Below are 21,104 nucleotides of genomic sequence, written 5' to 3' on the forward strand. Positions count from 1 at the left end.
CCACCAAAGGATTACTTGAACTGCAGTCGGCATCCTTGTGTTTGCGTCCACTTTTGTATGTCACTGGGACATCGTACGCCTGATGCCTCAGCTCTCCTATCAGTCGATCCGGTATGTCCTTCTGACTAGTCAGTCAGCATAGAGAATGTTGGTCTGTCACAACTGTGAATAATCTACATCTACATCTACATTTATACTCCGCAAGCCACCCAACGGTGTGTGGCGGAGGGCACTTTACGTGCCACTGTCATTACCTCCCTTTCCTGTTACAGTCGCGTATGGTTCGCGGGAAGAACGACTGTCTGAAAGCCTCCGTGCGCGCTCTAATCTCTCTAATTTTACATTCGTGATCTCCTCGGGAGGTATAAGTAGGGGGAAGCAATATATTCGATACCTCATCCAGAAACGCACCCTCTCGAAACCTGGCGAGCAAGCTACACCGCGATGCAGAGCGCCTCTCTTGCAGAGTCTGCCACTTGAGTTTATTAAACATCTCCGTAACGCTATCACGGTTACCAAATAACCCTGTGACGAAACGCGCCGCTCTTCTTTGGATCTTCTCTATCTCCTCCGTCAAACCGATCTGGTACGGATCCCACACTGATGAGCAATACTCAAGTATAGGTCGAACGAGTATTTTGTAAGCCACCTCCTTTGTTGATGGACTACATTTTCTAAGCACTCTCCCAATGAATTTCAACCTGGTACCCGCCTTACCAACAATTAATTTTATATGATCATTCCACTTCAAATCGTTCCGCACGCATACTCCCAGATATTTTACAGAAGTAACTGCTACCAGTGTTTGTTCCGCTATCATATAATCATACAATAAAGGATCGTTCTTTCTATGTATTCGCAATACATTACATTTGTCTATGTTAAGGGACAGTTGCCATTCCCTGCACCAAGTGCCTATCCGCTGCAGATCTTCCTGCATTTCGCTACAATTTTCTAATGCTGCAACTTCTCTGTATACTACAGCATCATCCGCGAAAAGCCGCATGGAACTTCCGACACTATCTACTAGGTCATTTATATATATTGTGAAAAGCAATGGTCCCATAACACTCCCCTGTGGCACGCCAGAGGTTACTTTAACGTCTGTAGACGTCTCTCCATTGATAACAACATGCTGTGTTCTGTTTGCTAAAAACTCTTCAATCCAGCCACAAAGCTGGTCTGATATTCCGTAGGCTCTTACTTTGTTTATCAGGCGACAGTGCGGAACTGTATCGAACGCCTTCCGGAAGTCAAGAAAAATAGCATGTACCTGGGAGCCTGTATCTAATATTTTCTGGGTATCATGAACAAATAAAGCGAGTTGGGTCTCACACGATCGCTGTTTCCGGAATCCATGTTGATTCCTACATAGTAGATTCTGGGTTTCCAAAAACGACATGATACTCGAGCAAAAAACATGTTCTAAAATTCTACAACGGATCGACGTCAGAGATATAGGTCTATAGTTTTGCGCATCCGCTCGACGACCCTTCTTGAAGACTGGGACTACCTGTGCTCTTTTCCAATCATTTGGAACCCTCCGTTCCTCTAGAGACTTGCGGTACACGGCTGTTAGAAGGGGGGCAAGTTCTTTCGCGTACTCTGTGTAGAATCGAATTGGTATCCCGTCAGGTCCAGTGGACTTTCCTCTATTGAGTGATTCCAGTTGCTTTTCTATTCCTTGGACACTTATTTCGATGTCAGCCATTTTTTCGTTTGTGCGAGGATTTAGAGAAGGAACTGTAGTGCGATCTTCCTCTGTGAAACAGCTTTGGAAAAAGGTGTTTCGTATTTCAGCTTTACGCGTGTCATCCTCTGTTTCAATGCCATCATCATCCCGGAGTGTCTGGATATGCTGTTTCGGGCCACTTACTGATTTAACGTAAGACCAGAACTTCCTAGGATTTTCTGTCAAATCGGTACATAGAATTTTACTTTCGAATTCACTGAACGCTTCACGCATAGCCCTCCTTACGCTAACTTTGACATCGTTTAGCTTCTGTTTGTCTGAGAGGTTTTGGCTGCGTTTAAACTTGGAGTGAAGCTCTCTTTGCTTTCGCAGTAGTTTCCTAACTTTGTTGTTGTACCACGGTGGGTTTTTCCCGTCCCTCACAGTTTTACTCGGCACGTACCTGTCTAAAACGCATTTTACGATTGCCTTGAACTTTTTCCATAAACACTCAACATTGTCAGTGTCGGAACAGAAATTTTCGTTTTGATCTGTTAGGTAGCCTGAAATCTGCCTTCTATTACTCTTGCTAAACCGATAAACCTTCCTCCCTTTTTTTATATTCCTATTAACTTCCATATTCAGGGATGCTGGAAGGGCCTTATGATCACTGATTCCCTGTTCTGCACTTACAGAGTCGAAAAGTTCGGGTCTGTTTGTTATCAGTAGTTCCAAGATGTTATCTCTACGAGTCGGTTCTCTGTTTAATTGCTCGAGGTAATTTTCGGATAGTGCACTCAGTATAATGTCACTCGATGCTCTGTCCCTACCACCCGTCCTAAACATCTGAGTGTCCCAGTCTATATCTGGTAGATTGAAATCTCCACCTAAGACTATAACATGCTGAGAAAATTTATGTGAAATGTATTCCAAATTTTCTCTCAGTTGTTCTGCCACTAATGCTGCTGAGTCGGGAGGTCGGTAAAAGGAGCCAATTATTAACCTAGCTCGGTTGTTGAGTGTAACCTCTACCCATAATAATTCACAGGAACTATCCACTTCTACTTCACTACAGGATAAACTACTACTAACAGCGACGAACACTCCACCACCGGTTGCATGTAATCTATCCTTTCTAAACACCGTCTGTACCTTTGTAAAAATTTCGGCAGAATTTATCTCTGGCTTAAGCCAGCTTTCTGTACCTATAACGATTTCAGCTTCGGTACTTTCTATCAGTGCTTGAAGTTCTGTTACTTTACCAACGCAGCTTCGACAGTAAACAATTACAATACCGATTGCTGCTTGGTCCCCGCATGTCCTGACTTTGCCCCGCACCCGTTGAGGCTGTTGCCCTTTCTGTACTTGCCCAAGGCCATCTAACCTAAAAAACCGCCCAGCCCACGCCACACAACTCCTGCTACCCGTGTAGCCGCTTGTTGCGTGTAGTGGACTCCTGACCTATCCAGCGGAACCCGAAACCCCACCACCCTATGGCGCAAGTCGAGGAATCTGCAGCCCACACGGTCGCAGAACTGTCTCAGCCTCTGATTCAGACCCTCCACTTGGCTCTGTACCAAAGGTCCGCAGTCAGTCCTGTCGACGATGCTGCAGATGGTGAGCTCTGCTTTCATCCCGCCAGCGAGACTGGCAGTCTTCACCAAATCAGATAGCCGCCGGAAGCCAGAGAGGATTTCCTCCGATCCATAGCGACACACATCATAGGTGCCGACATGAGCGACCACCTGCAGATGAGTGCACCCTGTACTCTTCATGGCATCCGGAAGGACCCTTTCCACATCTGTAATGACTCCCCCTCGGTATGCACACGGCGTGCACATTGCGCCAAACAAATACAGCCATGAACTGCCCATGGCCCAAATTCCTGCAAGGCACTCTTTTTCGTTTGTAGTGTAATTTATTACGTGCTCTGGAAGCATAAGCTATCACATTTTCAGACCATTCCTGAGTTTGCACCAGAATACGTATCCCATGACTGCTACCATCCGTGTGAAGTCCTGTGCCAGCATTCTCGTCGTACAATGCTAAGAATGGAGAAGATGTTAGCACCTCCTAAAGAACAAGAGATGATCATTGTCGCATCTCACTTCAGAAAGACTTGGCATTGCCGTGCAGTAGTTCTTGCAAGACTCATGCCATGCTACGGAAGTCGTTAAGTAACCGCCAGAAGTACGAGCACATTTTGAGAAAACTTTTCACAACACGAATGTACGAAGGAATAGGAAATTCTGTCGCTTCTCTTATTTTCTCTGAATTTGAACAGACTCCATCGCCATTCAGCAGATGCTGCGATGTTACCTAATGGTTTTCTGGCGAGTAGTAGCTCTCTAAACAGCATCCCGTATGAGCAAACCAGCTGCATCTTCATCCGATGTTGGTCACACCTTTTGTAGCTGGTCGGCGCACGGCTCGGTTTAAAAGGAATAGCTCGATGTAGTCTTAGGGTCAAGCCGCATACATCTGCTTTCATTACCAGCAGCTTATTCGTTGCAAATAATAATCTGTAGCTATGATCCTGCAGTTAAATAGTCTATGCATTGGCTAGAATTACGAATTAATAAAATACAGAGGAATAATAAATAAAAGATAAGTGACTGATTTAATAAAAAGGGCTCTATTTTATCGTCTGATAAACGACAGAGAATTATGCTGAATGATGTTTATTCATGAGAATATATCTCAGTTGAACAGAAAGTCGTCCTACCATATCATATTACAATACAAACAGGAAGCAACATTGTCAAATGCAGTCAAGATGTATTGAGAGTGTTACAAGAATGGTAGCAGAATCCTAAGGAGAACAGTCCACCAAGGTGCGCGAAAACTAAGTCCATTTCGTGATCACTGTACACATAGTGTTAAGTTCAGAATTCAACATGATGATATATAAATTAATACACATGAGATAACGAGTAGAAACTTTTACGCTGTCTATTCTCAGTTCCATAACGCAATCGGAAAAAGTTAGAGTATCGTAGCAGCCATTCACTACCCAGAATCAATCATCCACACCATCGAATAAACACACTATATCAGCGGCAGAGCTTCCGTCTACAAAAACCAACCTAAAAGTGTCTTCTTCAAGATCTGAAAGAAAAGTGTCTAGCACTGCTCCCTTGAGCGCACACTCGAAAATAAGTTTGTCTCGACTCCAATAGTGTTCCGTCACTGCCTGCTTTTGCGTTGGCCAAAGGCCATTCCCACCAAAAACACAAAGTTCTTGAGTTCAAAAGAAATAATTTGACTCATCTTGACCACTTCCTGGACTAAACTAATAATTTACAACAATATTTAAATAAATAAATGTTATAAACATTGTGAGTTAACGAGCATTGAGCTGTCATTAAAATATATGGCCGAAAGAGTCAGTCTACAGGAATTGTGAAACGAACCCTGTCGTCCAGGACCGCGTGCCACAAAGGATACTTGTTCACCACGAGATGGGGAAATAAACATTGTGAGTTAACGAGCATTGAGCTGTCATTAAAATATATGACCGAAAGAGTCAGTCTACAGGAATTGTGAAACGAACCCTGTCGTCCAGGACCGCGTTGCCGAAAAGGATGCTTGTTCACCACGAGATGGGGAAACTCACAGGCGTCTATTGTCTATTGAGGTTTATGCACTGTAGTGTGCGACTGAGACAGAGGAGAACCTACGTCATAGGGAAACCCGGTGGAATCCGTTTGTGGCCGATTAGATGTAGCAGTGTTAAATATGGCGGACCTAAGATCGGCTCTAAAGGGAAACATTTTGAAAACTATTTAGTTCTGTAGTAGTGCAGGAAATGAAGCCACAGTAATTTTAATCTGCCACCCTCCATAAATTTTCATGGTGAACCCAGTAAAACTTGAATATTGATGATATCTATAATAGTTTAGGATTTACTGTTAAAGTGAAATTAACAAGTTTTGTAACGAAGACCTGAATGCTAAAATCTGAACGCTTTGGTCGATCTTAACGGTCGACATTTCATATATAAGCGCATCATTAAAATGACAAACGTTGTAAATATCAAATCTGTAACTTTATTTGTTTAGAAGATATAGTAAATTTAAATTATCAGCATTTACAGTTGAGCACCAGATCATCATTTCCTCCACACAAAACACATTGACAAAACACATTGAACTATGACAACATGACACCTTATTGAATCATTAGGTAATAGAATATTTGTTGTAAAGATTAGTGCATAATAGTTACTTTTGTTCTTCGTTTATTTATCAGAAAGCACATTGGTGCAAGGCTACTGGCCGTGGCATTCAAAGCTAAGAAGGAAATTGTATTTGTTTTATGTAAAAGAATTTAACATTTATTATGTAATGGATACTAGTGTTACTCTATTTAGAACGTGAAAGTGGTCAATCTTTGATTATTTAAAAATGTTAAAATGTAAAATAATGTAGAATAAGCTGTAGCCAATCAGATGGACGGCTTCAGGAAAGGGAACTGCTCTAGTCAGTTGGGCGACGATGTTCGGCGCGCGCGAAAACACGGCCGGAGACGGGCAGAGGACAGTTCTGCTCTAGACACCAAAGGGAACAGTTCGAATTGAGAAGCGTAAGCGGACAGTCGGTCTATATGCAGCTAGGGAGTGAAACGACTTAGAAAATTTCGCCTCGCGTGGTATCGCTTGACTTGGTCTCTGAGCGGTGAGCAGCCGCGCGCCTGGTGTGAACTCTTAACTTTTCTCATAGTTAACGAGGTGGAGTATCGAAGTTGTAATTCGCGAAGAGATTGTGAATGTTCGGACTGTGTCAAATGGATATGCGCTCGAGTGTGAAAGTAATTCTAAATACGACCACTTTCGCTATTAGTTTGCTTTCTGAATAAACATTATTCTAACCAAATCGCAACTGTGTGCCGTACATCATTTATGGGTCGTTAATTTAGTTCCCAATATTACTATTACTGTTATTTTATGTTATATTAACTTTGTATTTTGTAAACTTCCCATCAGCCAGACAATTTAATCAAAGAGTCACAAGTGTCTAATTTAGGGCGTGTAATGCGACACGTGCGGTTCAACCCCTAGATGATTTTGAGCCAAGGCATTTCGACGAAGAGGAACCGCATGTGAGCCCGAACATCTTTGGGATTTTAGCTCGCAACATTCAGGCACTATGAATCATACACAATAAATACAAATAAAAGTTTGTTCATAAATAAATAGACCAATGTTCATGCGAACTGCACTCACGTTAAATGACAACAGACAGTCGTTAGGAGTTGTTTAAACAATTAATTGGGTCTGCTTGATAGAAGTGTCTTTTGACCCTGTTTTCAAAGGTAGTGGTAGCTGCCACATTCGAATGATCACTTTTTAAATTACCAAGATTTTGTATTAACAATTGTAATCAACGGTTAAATAAATATATGGTAAAAATAGTAACATACTCATTAAGTACACAAGTATAACAAGATATGAGGTATTCATGTTGTATTCAGTTGCTGTGTTAATGTGGAGAATATAATGTTCTGACAGACATTTGCATAATGAAAAAAACGTAGAAACGGAATAAATCAAGAAATGAAATAGATACAGATGGATGATAGCTATAGTGGAATGCTATCATCTGAAATATTGTTTGTTGAAATCTTTAAAGCGTTTATTCAGAGATTCATTATAAAAATGTGTAGTCAATATAAAACATCAATTTCTGTAATTTTAAAGATATTGATAATATCGTTATGTAATTGGATAAACCTAATTTTTGTGAAATAGCAGATGTATTCAGACGTGCTTTATTATTTGGCTGAGATTTTTAGTTCACGAACAAACTCACCTTAACTCTAGGCGACCGATTAGCTCCCCTACATACACCTAATGCTACACTGCTCCAAGATTTTTACTTTTTGGGATGTGAAGAAGCACTTTTTCAGATGCAGATGGAGGCTTGCAGTCTGAACACATTTCAACACGGTTGTTAGGCGACTTAGATTTTCAGAAAATGTCTTCGAAAAAACGATAGTGTCATCCAGATAGCAAAGACATGTCGTCCATTTAAGGTGTTACAGCATAATTTTAACTCATAGAGGTCACCAGGACTACTGAAAGCAATCTTTCCCAGTCAGCCCCGTCAACCTCGATTTGTTAGTATGTCGGCTTGTGCGTTCTTGAGAAATACTTTTGCTCCTTTCAAGTAGACTTGGGTGTCATCAAAGCCTGGCAATGAATAAATATTTTTCGTCGTGCTTTTGTTATCGGCAGTCGACACAGAAACGCCATCATTCTTGTTCACAAGAACTACTGTAGGAGACCAATGATCCTCTGAAGATTCCATGATGTCATATTGCAGTATATTCTCCACTTTCTCCCGGATTATCCGTCGTTCAGCCGTGAACCCACTATGTGAGCGTTGGCTAATTGATGGATGATCCCCAGTGTTGATACGATGTTTTATCGTGAGTCGCTTTGTTTGTCTTTTCTCCACTCCATATCTGAAAACATCCTAAAACTGACACAGAACGGCTATTACTCGCTGACGTTGTTTCTCGGTAAGGACAGACATTATTGGCTAATGTGATGGCAGCTTCCTCCCCTACAGTGCCAGCAGTATTATCGGAGAATGGTTCTTTATCGATAGCACTAAGCTGCCCTTCCTTGACAGGTTTAGCTTTTCTTACACTACTACAGAGTGATGAGTTATGGACTGCTTGTGACAGTTAGTGATTCGAAGTTCTCCTTGATCGCCGACAATGCTTGTCATTAACGCCGGCATGTAGATTTATTTTATGCATGTAAGAAACTTTTTGAAATCGACAAAAGATTCACAATGTAACTGAGCTTCTTGACTTTGAGTCGTTTCATTGATGACAGCATAACAATGACTTCAATGGCAAAGATCCGCCCATGTGCTTGTTGCAATAACTTCCAACAATGGAACAACTACTTTTTGTACTGATCAGAACCTACAAGATCATGCTTATGAATTATTGTTTTGTTGACTAATTCAAACAATGCTGGAATGGTAGAAAATTTTTCAGCCTGGGAAGGAATCACAAAGGGAGTTCCATAGTGTTCATCTTTGGGTCCACTCCAATTCTTCTACACGTAAACGACCTTCCACTTAACATCAACAAACAGAGCTGGCGCTTTTTGCAGACGATAATAGTGTTATAATAAATCCCATTAGAGAGAAGAGAACAAAATAAATTATAAATGTTGTCCAAGAACTGCTAAGTAGTTCTCAGAAAAAATTTGAAAAAAGACACTGTATTCAGTTCTATTAACAAGTAGAGCAATTAGAACAATTGTTGTAACAAGTAGAGTAATTGCAACAATTGATGTAGCACACGAGCAGGAATCAGCAAATAAGGTAAAAGGCTACAAATTTTTGGGTGTACATCTTGGTGAAAACTTGAACTCGAAGAAGCATGTTACTCAGGTTCTTAAACAATAAGTTCAGTTACTGTTGCTCTTCTTATGCTTGCAAATACTGGAAACAAACGAATTAACCTCCAGACACGTTTTCATATTTCCATTCAATACTGTCTTGTGGAATAATTTGCTGGGGTGACTCGACACTTACAAAGAAGGTTCTGATGCACAGATGGGAGCAGCAAGAATAATACGTGGTGTTCACCCACAGACATCATGTATCTACCTCTTCAAGGAGCTAGGCATTTATCTGACGCATCGCAAAACATATATTAGATAATGAAATTCGTCACAAATAAGCCATCACTATTACGGAAGAACAGTGATGCCCTTATCTACAACACTGGAGGGTAAAAATGACTTATTACCAATCATTAAAGGTGTTAGTGGTTCAGAAAGGCCTGGTGTTGATCCCGCCTATGGATCTTCCTTTCGATGTTCTCGAACCGCTGGTGGCCAAACACATTGTGTCATCCCACCTGTTCTTTTTGGCATCTCGGTCAAATCCCTTCAGCTGTTTCGTTGAGTCCTGTGCCGACATCTCCGGAAATCAGTAATGGGGATGAATGATGATGATGAGGACGACACAATAACACCCAGTCATCTCGAGGCAGGTGAAAATCTCTGACCCCCGGGAATCGAACCCAGGACCCTGTGCTCGGGAAGCGAGAACTCTACTGCGAAACCACGAGCTGCGGACTCTGTAACTGAAGTACCTGAAGAAATTCTAGGAGAGAAAAAGCTAACAACGAAGAAGAAATGGTTCAGTGAGACATGTGAACAAGCTGTGAAGGCCAGGAAGCGAGCAAGGGCTGTGCACATGCTGGACAGACAATGAGCGGTACAGCAGGAAGCACTCAAGACTGTAAGAAGAGAAACAAATAGGATTCTGAGAACAGAAAAAATAAAGTTCATGAACAATATGAATAATGAATTCTAAAAGTAAATACAATATCAGACAGCAGGAAAATGTTTCAGATGTTGAAACATGTGAGAAGCGGTGACAGAAACGAAGCTTTAGTTAGTAATGAAAAGTTTGGAAATTTGCCAACAGACAAGAAAAGAATTCTGAATAGGTGGAGATAATATTTTGAAGGGCTGTTAAATACTGAAGACCCAGAGAATGTCTTTCCACATGAGAATAATACATGGGGTGAAGGAGAAGCCGCAAACATTCAAGTGACTCAACAAGATGTAGAAGGAGCAACGAGGAAACTATAGAATAATAAGGCACCAGGAGAGAATAGGATAACGGCAGAGATGTTGAAGGCAGGAGGAGAAACACTTTAGGAAGAGCTATACAATCTCATAAAATAACTATGGGAGAACAGGAAACCCCAGAAGATTGGAAATCAGCCGTCATTACCCCACTGCATAAAAAGAACAATAATAGTAACTGTAACAACTACAGAGGCATTTCTCTCCTAAGTGCACCTTATAAAGTTTTATATTCAATAATACTTGAAAAACGTAAGCCATTTGCAAAAGATATTGTAGGAGAGTACCAAGCAGGCTTCGAGGAAGGACGATCAACCATCGATTAAATTTTCACCATGAGGCAAATCTGGGAAAAGTGCTGGGAATTCAATCATCAGTTTCTGATGACGTTCATGGACTTCTCAAAGGATTATGACAATATCCACAGATTAAGTAAGCGCAACATCCTGAGAGAGCTTGGTATACCAATAATGTTAAAAAATATGGTCAAGGTGTGCACAGCGGAGACAACAGCCAAAGTCAAATACCAAGGCCACCTGTCCGAGGAATTCCATATCAGAACGGGTGTGAGACAAAGTGATGTTATTTCACCACTGTTATTTAATCTCGTACTAGAGAAAGCAATCCGAGAAACGAAGAGGAAAAACAAAGGGGTGACGCTAAATGGTAGGACAGATTTATTGGGTTATGCAGACGAAATCGCAGATCTATCGGAATCAGAGGTAGAGATGGTAGAAACTGTAGAGGACTTAGCGCAAAATGCAGATAAGATCGGGTTACGGATTAATACGGAAAAGACTGGGGTAATGGAGGTATCAAGAGAAGCCCCTAATGACATCCCATTACAGATAGGGATATGGAAATTTACTATAGCGGAAAATTTTGAATACCTTGGTACATGGTGCAGCAGGCAAAATAATTTAAAAGAGGAAATAAACCAACGTATTGTGGACGAGTATAAACCTTATTTCAGTCTAAAGCAGATAATGTCATCCAGGAAGCTGTAAATGAGACCAAACATAAAGCATACAATGCTGTGATAGTTTTGGTAATTTGTCGTAAGGTCTTATGGGACCAAACTGCTGAGGTCATCGGTCCCTAAGCTTACGCACTACTTACTCTAACTTAAACTAACTTACACTAAGGACAACACACACACACGCCCATGCCCGAGGGAGGACTCGAACCTCCAACGGGGGGAGCTGCGTGGACCGTGACAAGGCGCCAGCTGTGATAGTGCCAGTATTGTTGTATGGGACAGAAACCCTAAGCACAACAAAGAAGGATGAAGAAAACTGCATGGGGGCTTAATTATATAAAATGAAAATACTTTTTAAATTTTTAGTAGCTGTATGTCCGATTACGAAGTCTCGTAAACGGTTGACCCTGACTAGTTTTAGTACGCAATCTGACTGCATAGAATAACAACAAGGAATGAAAGAAAGTTTTAATTAACACAATTAATTAATTAATTAAGTCCCCAGCAACTATACAACTTACGAAACCAAAACACAAGTGTAATTGTTCTTTGTGTGGAAGTGTGATTCAACGTACACATCTCGCACGGTTCTTCTTCAACAAGACAAGAAATTTTAAATACCATTTATACTGAAGTAATTAAAAAAATATAAATACTATAACTGCGTAACGAAACCAGAATTACACTCTAATACAAGAACACGAGCCAGATGCTTTGTTGACTGAACCTGTAATGACGCATTATTTAAGACACTGAAATAATGAAAAAAACAGGGAATATTTTACCTTCATATATATTGACGAAAAGCACTCTGATCATTACAATATCTCCATTCGAACAACATCTGCTGACTAGCCCATCAAACAATTGCATAAAACATGGAACAAGCACTCTCCACTACGACTTCTCAACAAGAACTTTTCACTACGACATCTCAGCAAGCACAGACTACTACGAGTTCTCGACAAGCGCTGCCTGTGGAGGCGGCTGAATAATACTCTTTGGCACAATCTCTGGCGCTGTGGCTCAGTGCAGCCACCTTTCATATGCCCTTCCTCCACGGGCCAGAATTTGACGGTATTTTTGCCAGCATTGGTGGTGAAAATACCAACAAATTCGTCCACAAAAATACAGACAAAAATAAAAGATAATATTAATACGTAAATATCACATAATTAGATAAAATTTTGGCTTTGCACTGACCTTTCAATAATCTAATATATGAAATACAGTAAGCAATACAACTTCTTTCATACATGTGACTTTACATAATAGTTCACACAATACACAAAAAATCAGTTTATACAAATGTTCACATAAAATGCTTTCAATGATTAGTTCCAGCAGTAGCACCCAGCAATGGTCAACAGGTGCAGACTCCAACAAGTGACTTCATTCAGCAGAAGCAGTTCCATTAGTGGCATTCAGCAATGTTGAGCAAGTACAGACACCAACAGGTGACATCTTTTCAGTAGAAGCAGTCCATCAGTGGCACCCAGCATTGTTGAACAGGTGCAGACACCAACAAGTGACATTATCTCAGTAGATGCAGTCCGTCAGTGGCACCCAGCAATGTTGAGCAGGTGCAAACAGCAACAAGTGATATTATTTCAGTAGAATCAGTTCCATCAGTCGCACCCAGTAATGTTGAGCAGGTGCAGACACCAACAAGTGACATTATTTCAATAGAAGCAGTTCCATTAGTGGCACCCAGCAATGTTCAACAGGTGCAGACACCAACAAGTGACATTATTTCAGTAGAAGCAGTTCATCAGTGGCACCCAGCAATGTTGAGCAGGTGCAGACACCAACAAGTGACATCATTTCAGTAGAAGCAGTTCCATTAGTGGCACCCAGCAACGTTGAACAGGTGCAGACACCAACAAGTGACATTATTTCAGTAGAAGCAGTTCATCAGTGGCACCCAGCAATATTGAGCAGGTGCAGACACCAACTAGTGACATCATTTCAGTAGAAGCAGTTCCATTAGTGTGTAACCTCCCCCTCACTTATCGACCTTAATGACAGTGAAAAATTAAACCGTGTGTACCTGATAGAAATTTGGGAAAAAGCAATCGTCACCGAAGTTAATCTGTCGGTAAAGAGGGAGGAAAGGGTTACATCTAAATGAAAGGAAAAATGCAAACGAAACTGGTGGAAATTGATTTTGAAAAGGGGTAATGTTAATAAAGAAAGTAAATGTGCGGCCGTTACGTTAACAATTAACTAGCGGTAATTAGATATTTGAGATTTGGGAGAAATTACGGTCGCCAGTCCTAAGGACAATTACTATAGTAACTGAAAAAGAAAGGTTATTACACATATAATTAGCACTAGAAGCGTGGCAACTGAAGGTTGACACGTGCAGTGTGAAAACTGAAAGTTTGTCAGAAGTAATAAATCTCGCTACACTCTGACTTAATTTAGCAAAAGAATTAATAAAACCGGAAAATCGAAAGTTAATTTAGTGACTGAAGTTAATAGTGAGCTTTCTTTCTGAAGCACATCGAAATTCAGTAAAATACGGTTAGTCTTGGACTACCACAACAATCATTTCAAAAGCTACTTGAATCTACGCAATTTAGAAATAAGAGATTTAGCTTTGAACTTGAATTAAATGATTCTGAACAATTAACAATAGTAAAATTTGGTACGTACCAAGCTGAGCTGCAGTCACAGGTAAGCTAAAATACGGTAACAAAACTCGCACTCTTAATTTGTGCTTGCGTAATCCAAATATTGTAGCCAGCTATGAATACTTAAACTGAACTTTGAAATTAAAGCAGTGAAATCGAATGATGCTGGCGTTTGAATTTCAACGACACTCGGGCTCATTTCGGAAAAGGAAGGGACTCTGCTTGGCAATGCAATTGGGACAATGAGCAAGAAAGGTTCATGCTAAGTTGCTGTAATTTTGTGATGCAACAATTTTAAACGTTTGAAAGCTGAGGTCTGCCATACAGTTCTAAAACTTTACGTGCTTCCAGTCTTCCTTGTTGGTTGATTGAAGGTTTGAAGTCGCCGATCGAGGAGGTGGCGACAGTCCCTCATTGTCGGCCATCGCTGTTGCAGAAGCTGGATGCTGGCGCGCCTTCTTCTCGACACGGTCACCAGGCGAAACGGGCTCTTGATGTCCGCCAGCTAATGCTTCCCGTCCGCGACACCATGTCAGAAACTATCATCGCAAGTCGAGCGCAATTACATGCTGCTGAACCCGGAAAGTGCGGCAACTCGCGGGAGCGTCACACAACACCTCCTCCACTCGCTACTCCAGCCAGACTCCCTCTGACCGCGCTCCACGCGGCAGAGTTAACACTACCAAAGATCCTACACACTTTGATTCTTGACACGACCCATCGATGTAATCGTTCGATAGCAGTTTTCCCTAGGCAAGACCCAGCGTAAAAATACAAATAATATTTACGAAACAAACCAATTATACATCGACATAAGCGCATAAATATATATATACAAACAGTAAAACAATTACAATATATAAAGAGACAGAAATGTCATATCTTGAGGTAACAAAACAAGGAAAAAAATAATAGTAGAATAGATGGAAATAGGAGGATATGCATTTCCGGCGTTACACGTGCCCCACATTGTCTGAGGATGTTCGTGTAACGTAAACAGACTCAGAAAATGTCCCAAAAAAGAAACAGCGGAAATGCATATGCTCAAAACATCAACAAAATTTAGCATTCGTCTAATTAACCATAAATCAATTTTTAGACCGTAATAATTGAGTGGAGACACTCCTAATCTTATTCCACTCTGTCATCTTGCACCAAATAAAACAGGTTGACAACATATTAAAATTCATAGAATATATAGAAAATGGTTTAGCTATTCCAAAATCATTAAAATTTGTAACACTATGAGAAACTGAATACTATTTGCAAAATTAATTAGAGTGCATGGTCATAAAAACAGGTAGATCAAAATACGCAAATAAATAATTAAATAGACTACACATTTTATATAACCTTTTCATAATTAATATTCTCGTCACGAGAATCTATTTAACGCTTAACAAGAAAATAATGTACAGCAGATCGACAAAAACATAAATATTAACAGCAGAATTCTTTCAGCTGTCCAGGAAGAAAAACAATTCCGCCTTCCGTACTCGCAAGTACAAAGAATGCCGACAGCGGCACAAGAGCCAACAGCGGCACAAGAGCCGACAGCGGCTCGCCTCGCCAGTATTGTTGCGCCCGCGTGTGCGGCACGCTTGATCTCACTCGCCCTTGTGACTGCGTTTCCAGAACGTCCGTTTCACTGAATTCTTCCGGAAAACCTCACTCCCGAGTAATCTCAAGGAGTCCATAAACACTATCACAGTGGATAACTCAACACTGTCCATCATCACACGCATGTACTAGCCTGAAACTTAAAACAGCGTCTAAGTACATCGGCAATGACTAGTAAATCACATATTTATGAAATCTTACAGCTATTTACAAAATCATATTTACATTCCTTAATCTACTGTGACTCAGCTGAAAACTTAAACTAGCAGCTTGGATTTTTCAGTTGATTAGATCATGATTAAATTGATTAAAATTAAATTGATTAATCAAAATTAATTACTTATTAATTACAACTTCTTTAATGACCTTGGTCAGTCAAAAGCATGGCAATCTAGCAAATCGTTAAATCTTACACTCTATTTTACATACTGTATAAATTACCCATTGTGTGGTATTAATCGATCCTAGGTTGGTACAATTTCAAGTCTACAATGTTCCGTATACCTAATAGTTTTCCAGAGCTTGGATAATCTAAACAATAAGCATTTGTGTGAGGTATACCAATGACTTTATATGGTCCATTATAAACAAACTTGAATTTAGAGATTTCATGGTCTATCTCGCTCGATTTCTCATGAGCTTTTACAAGTACTAAGTCTCCGATTGCAAACTTAGCAAAACGCGCTTTAGCGTCATGACGACGTATGCGAGCATCGGCTTTTAACTTCATTACTTCTCGCAAACGATCTTTTTTCACACCAATACTAATGTTAATCCGTGGAGGGAATTTGATTATCTCTTCCACTAAACTTTCTACACTTTTGTCAATGCCGAGATTCCTCACTTTATGGCAGTTCAAATTCATACCTACATCAATACCATCCGGCCAGTTAACAATGTGTATAGGCTGGTATTGCCTATGCACACCGTATCCTGCCTCGTCAAAACTAACTACTATTGTTTTATCTTGTGACGTACATGTCAAAGTTTTGCTTTCGCAATTAATCACTGCACGGTACTTTAATAGCCAATCTAACCCGATAATTACTTCCATAGTTAAGTCTGGCACGACGACAAACTCTTGCTCAAATCGTGCCCCACATATCTCGAAGTTGACAAAAATCTGTTTTGTGACCGGTTTACTGGCCTTCCCAGTAGCACCGATAATTTTCACTCCTGTTACTGGCATAACTACGATGCCGGGTCTGTCTTTCAGTAACTCAAATATTTTCCCAGATACAGCACTCAATTCTGCATCGGTGTCAATCAACACGTTTAGTTGTAGGTCGTGCATATTAACAGACACTACTATCTGTCTACACTTGTCCTCGACTGTTTCATTATTTTCCCACAGTAAATCCTCGTCTATATCCAGGTCATTCCAGAAAAAACCATCCGGCTTTGATCCTAAATTCGGCTTATCTGGCGGCTTTTTCAGCCTCTGTTCACATACAGTTTTAATTTCAACACGTCTGTCCTGAGGCTTAGTCTGTAGCTTCGCCTCCAATACCGAAACCTTTTCCTGTAACTCGTCAACTAGTGAGTGTTGCTTTGCTATCAATTCACTAATTGTCACCTTCGTTGATTCCTCTTTAGTCAGATTGATCTCATCTGCTAATCTACCTGGAGAAATATGCCCAGTAGTATCTGCAATTACTTCCTCTAGATCTGCGCAACCCACACTGCTATCGTCTGACCGTATAATGTCAGCTCTAACCTCATACACGCTGTAATCTATGTACTTTTCTACCAATTGTGTCCGGCTATCACTAAAATTTTCGTAATCTTTCTCCTTAATACTCTCGCAATGTTTAAACTGGAGGTTTGCGTCGGATGGGTCGGCTACTTCTACCACTACGACTTTCGGTAAGGTCTGCCGGTTAGGGCCAGAACTTTCCGTTACTACTTCAACATCCAACTCTTGTGGGACGAGACACGACGAATCTTGCTCGTGCTCCCCATTAACATCAACTATTTCCAGTAAAGTCTGCCGGTTAGGGCCAGAACTTTCTATCATTTCACAAACACTATCTTCCTGCGGGACGAGACGCGGCAAATCCTGCACGCGCTCCCCATAAACACTTCTCCCATACAGGCCCCTTTAATCTCTTAATTCGTCGTATAAGCGACCGAACTGCCTTAACCAGACCTCATCCCTCTCTGCATCCCCTCGCTCGATGACGGACGTTTTATCCGACATCTGATCTTCTCTCAACACTTGCGAATCATTCTTAAACTCAATTTCCAGTTCTGCTCTTGGTGTTACAGCTGCCACTTTATAATCTATTTCCGGAACACTACTTACATTGTTCTCACTGACAGTGAATGTATTTTCTACTGCCGTGTCTACAGCTGATCTACTACTCGTGGGTGCACTCCTTTCTCCTAATACTGGCACACTCTCCCGCCGTTGATGATTCCATACGGAATTTTCATAACGACGAGACCTCGGTTTTCTACTGTTATTGGGCAGCCAAAATTTCTCCACGTCCGGTCGGCCCCTCACCGGCGCGGCTAATGGTTTCCCTGTCTCGTCCCAACAGATCTGCTCCCAGAATGCTGCTGAGGCGGCTTATCGCACCCTCTGGCGTTATTACTATCCTGTGAAGCCCGTATCACGTTAGTATGATACTGGTTTCCGTCATTCCTGTTATTATTTGCATTGTACCGATTGTTATTACGGTCCGAACCACTATTGTTATTGCAGCCAAAGTTGCGGTATGCATTATTCCCATGGTTATCGTTGTTGTGGTTGCTGTGGTACCCGTTGTTGTTACCACGGCCTCTACCACTGTCGCGATTATTGCGCCAATTGTCCTCGTCCTCCACTCTTTCCAGGAAATCATTTATTGTCCTGTAATTGCTTCCTACGTAGCGTTTTGTATCATCTGGAAGCTTTTTGTAGAGTTCCCAGACTATTTCGGATTCCGTGCGGCGATCACGCAAATATTACAACTTGAGGATCCAGCCCTCACAAAACTCCTTCATCGAACCGCGCGAATTCGCATCGAAAGGCCTCGATACGACAAATTCGCGCCAGACACCTTGCTGTTTTTGCTCTGACCAGTATTCAGCCAGAAACAAATTTTTAAATTCGTCAAAAGTCAGGTTCGTAATGTTGAGGTTTAAGCCCCAACGCTTGGCATCACCAGCCAACACATCAATAATCGCATTAATTTTTCTCTCATTAGTCCATGATCCGGGTAAAACTCTTTCACAATTCTTAATGAAATCCGTCGCGTGTATACCACCTTTCTTCAAGGGGTCGAACCGCTCCTCTTTCGTCAACAATTCCGAACTATGTGCATAGATTGGCACATAGCTCTGTTTTTCGTCAAGTTTCTTTTCTAATTCCGACACTCTCGTAATTACTTGGCAAGTGGTTGTCGCAAGCGTTTCCACTTCCCTCTTTTTCTCTTCGCAGGTATTAGCCTGCTTCGTCACTTTGGTATCTACCTTTAAAGTTTCCACCTTCTTTTGATCCTCTTTTTTCACTAATTGAATTTGTTCCGTCACCTTATTCTCGATGATCGGAGCAACTGATTCTCCAACACTTTTCTCGATTCTGCTAATTTCGGAATTAAAATGCGTATTTATGCTCGCAACTTCCGCCTGAATGCCTATCATTTCCTGTTTAAGATTAACGATTTCGGTATTAATTACAACAATATCTGCTTTGATTTTATCAACTTTTGTGTTAACAACTCCAACATTGTTGATAACAACGTTAATAGTTTTGTTCTGATTGTCTAGCATCCGTTCAAATTTTTCAGACTGAGGTTCTTGCTTGGCAGCCCGAGCTTCTTGCTTGGCAGCCTGAGCTTCTTGTTTGGCAGCCTGAGCTTCTTGCTTGGCAGCCTGCTCTTCTTGCTTGGCCGATTGACTCTTGATTTCGTTCATCAAAACATTCAATAAATCAGTTAAATTCCCGGAAACTACCGGTTTTACTTCCGTAGCGGCTTCCTCTTTAATTGTCCCCCCGTATTCGTCATCAAGGGATTCGGATTTGATTTTCACTTCCGATTCCGAAACATTTTCTAAAGTTTGTAATTCCATTTCTGCTCTTTGTTGCATTTCGGCGGTCGCGTCTTTCATGTTAGCCGCCTGCCCCTGAACAATGGGTACCGCGGTGTGTGTTTCCCACTGTTCGACCGATTGTTCCATATCCAAGTCTACAAAATTTTGGCAATTGTTGCATTCACTCATTTTAATAATTTTCAATATAAAAGCCAAATCTCAAATATAATTAGGATTACTCCCACTACTTATTCTCGCTGACGTAACGGCCTGTACGTAACCAGTACTTTGTTACGAGATTTGCACCATACAAAATTCGTGTCCAGAACAACCTCAAAACTGAAGATTGTCCTGTCACCAGGTCGCCACGTGTAACCTCTCCCTCACTTATCGACCTTAATGACAGTGAAAAATTAAACCGCGTGTACCTAATGGAAATTTGGGAAAAAGCAATCGTCACCGAAGTTAATCTGTCGGTAAAGAGGGAGGAAAGGGTTACATCTAAATGAAAGGAAAAATGCAAACGAAACTGGTGGAAATTAATTTTGAAAAGGGGTAAAGTTAATAAAGAAAGTAAATGTGCGGCCGTTACGTTAACAATTAACTAGCGGTAATTAGATAGTTGAGATTTGGGAGAAATTACGGTCGCCAGTCCTAAGGACAATTACTATAGTAACTGAAAAAGAAAGGTTATTACACATATAATTAGCACTAGAAGCGTGGCAACTGTAGGTTGACACGTGTAGTGTGAAAACTGAAAGTTTGTCAGAAGTAATAAATCTCGCTACACTCTGACTTAATTTAGCAAAAGAATTAATAAAACCGAAAAATTGAAAGTTAATTTAGTGACTGAAGTTAATAGTGAGCTTTCTTTCTGAAGCACATCGAAATTCAGTAAAATACAGTTAGTCTTGGACTACCTCAACAATCATTTCAAAAGCTACTTGAATCTACGCAATTTAGAAATAAGAGATTTAGCTTTGAACTTGAATTAAATGATTCTGAACAATTAACAATAGTAGAATTTAGTACGTACCAAGCTGAGCTGCAGTCACAGGTAAGCTAAAATACGGTAACAAAACTCGCACTCTTAATTTGTGCTTGCGTAATCCAAATATTGTAGCCAGCTATGAATACTTAAACTGAACTTTGAAATTAAAGCAGTGAAATCGAATGATGCTGGCGTTTGAATTTCAACGACACTCGGGCTCATTTCGGAAAAGGAAGGGACCCTGCTTGGCAATGCAATTGGGACAATGAGCAACAAAGTTTCATGCTAAGTTGCTGTAATTTTGTGATGCAACAATTTTAAACGTTTGAAAAGCTGAGGTCTGCCATACAGTTCTAAAACTTTACGTGCTTCCAGTCTTCCTTGTTGGTTGATTGAAGGTTTGAAGTCGCCGATCGAGGAGGTGGCGACAGTCCCTCATTGTCGGCCATCGCTGTTGCAGAAGCTGGATGCTGGCGCGCCTTCTTCTCGACACGGTCACCAGGCGAAACGGGCTCTTGATGTCCGCCAGCTAATGCTTCCCGTCCGCGACACCATGTCAGAAACTA

The sequence above is a fragment of the Schistocerca serialis genome, chromosome 4 (genome assembly GCF_023864345.2).
Source record: "Schistocerca serialis cubense isolate TAMUIC-IGC-003099 chromosome 4, iqSchSeri2.2, whole genome shotgun sequence".
NCBI classification, from domain to species: domain Eukaryota; kingdom Metazoa; phylum Arthropoda; class Insecta; order Orthoptera; family Acrididae; genus Schistocerca; species Schistocerca serialis.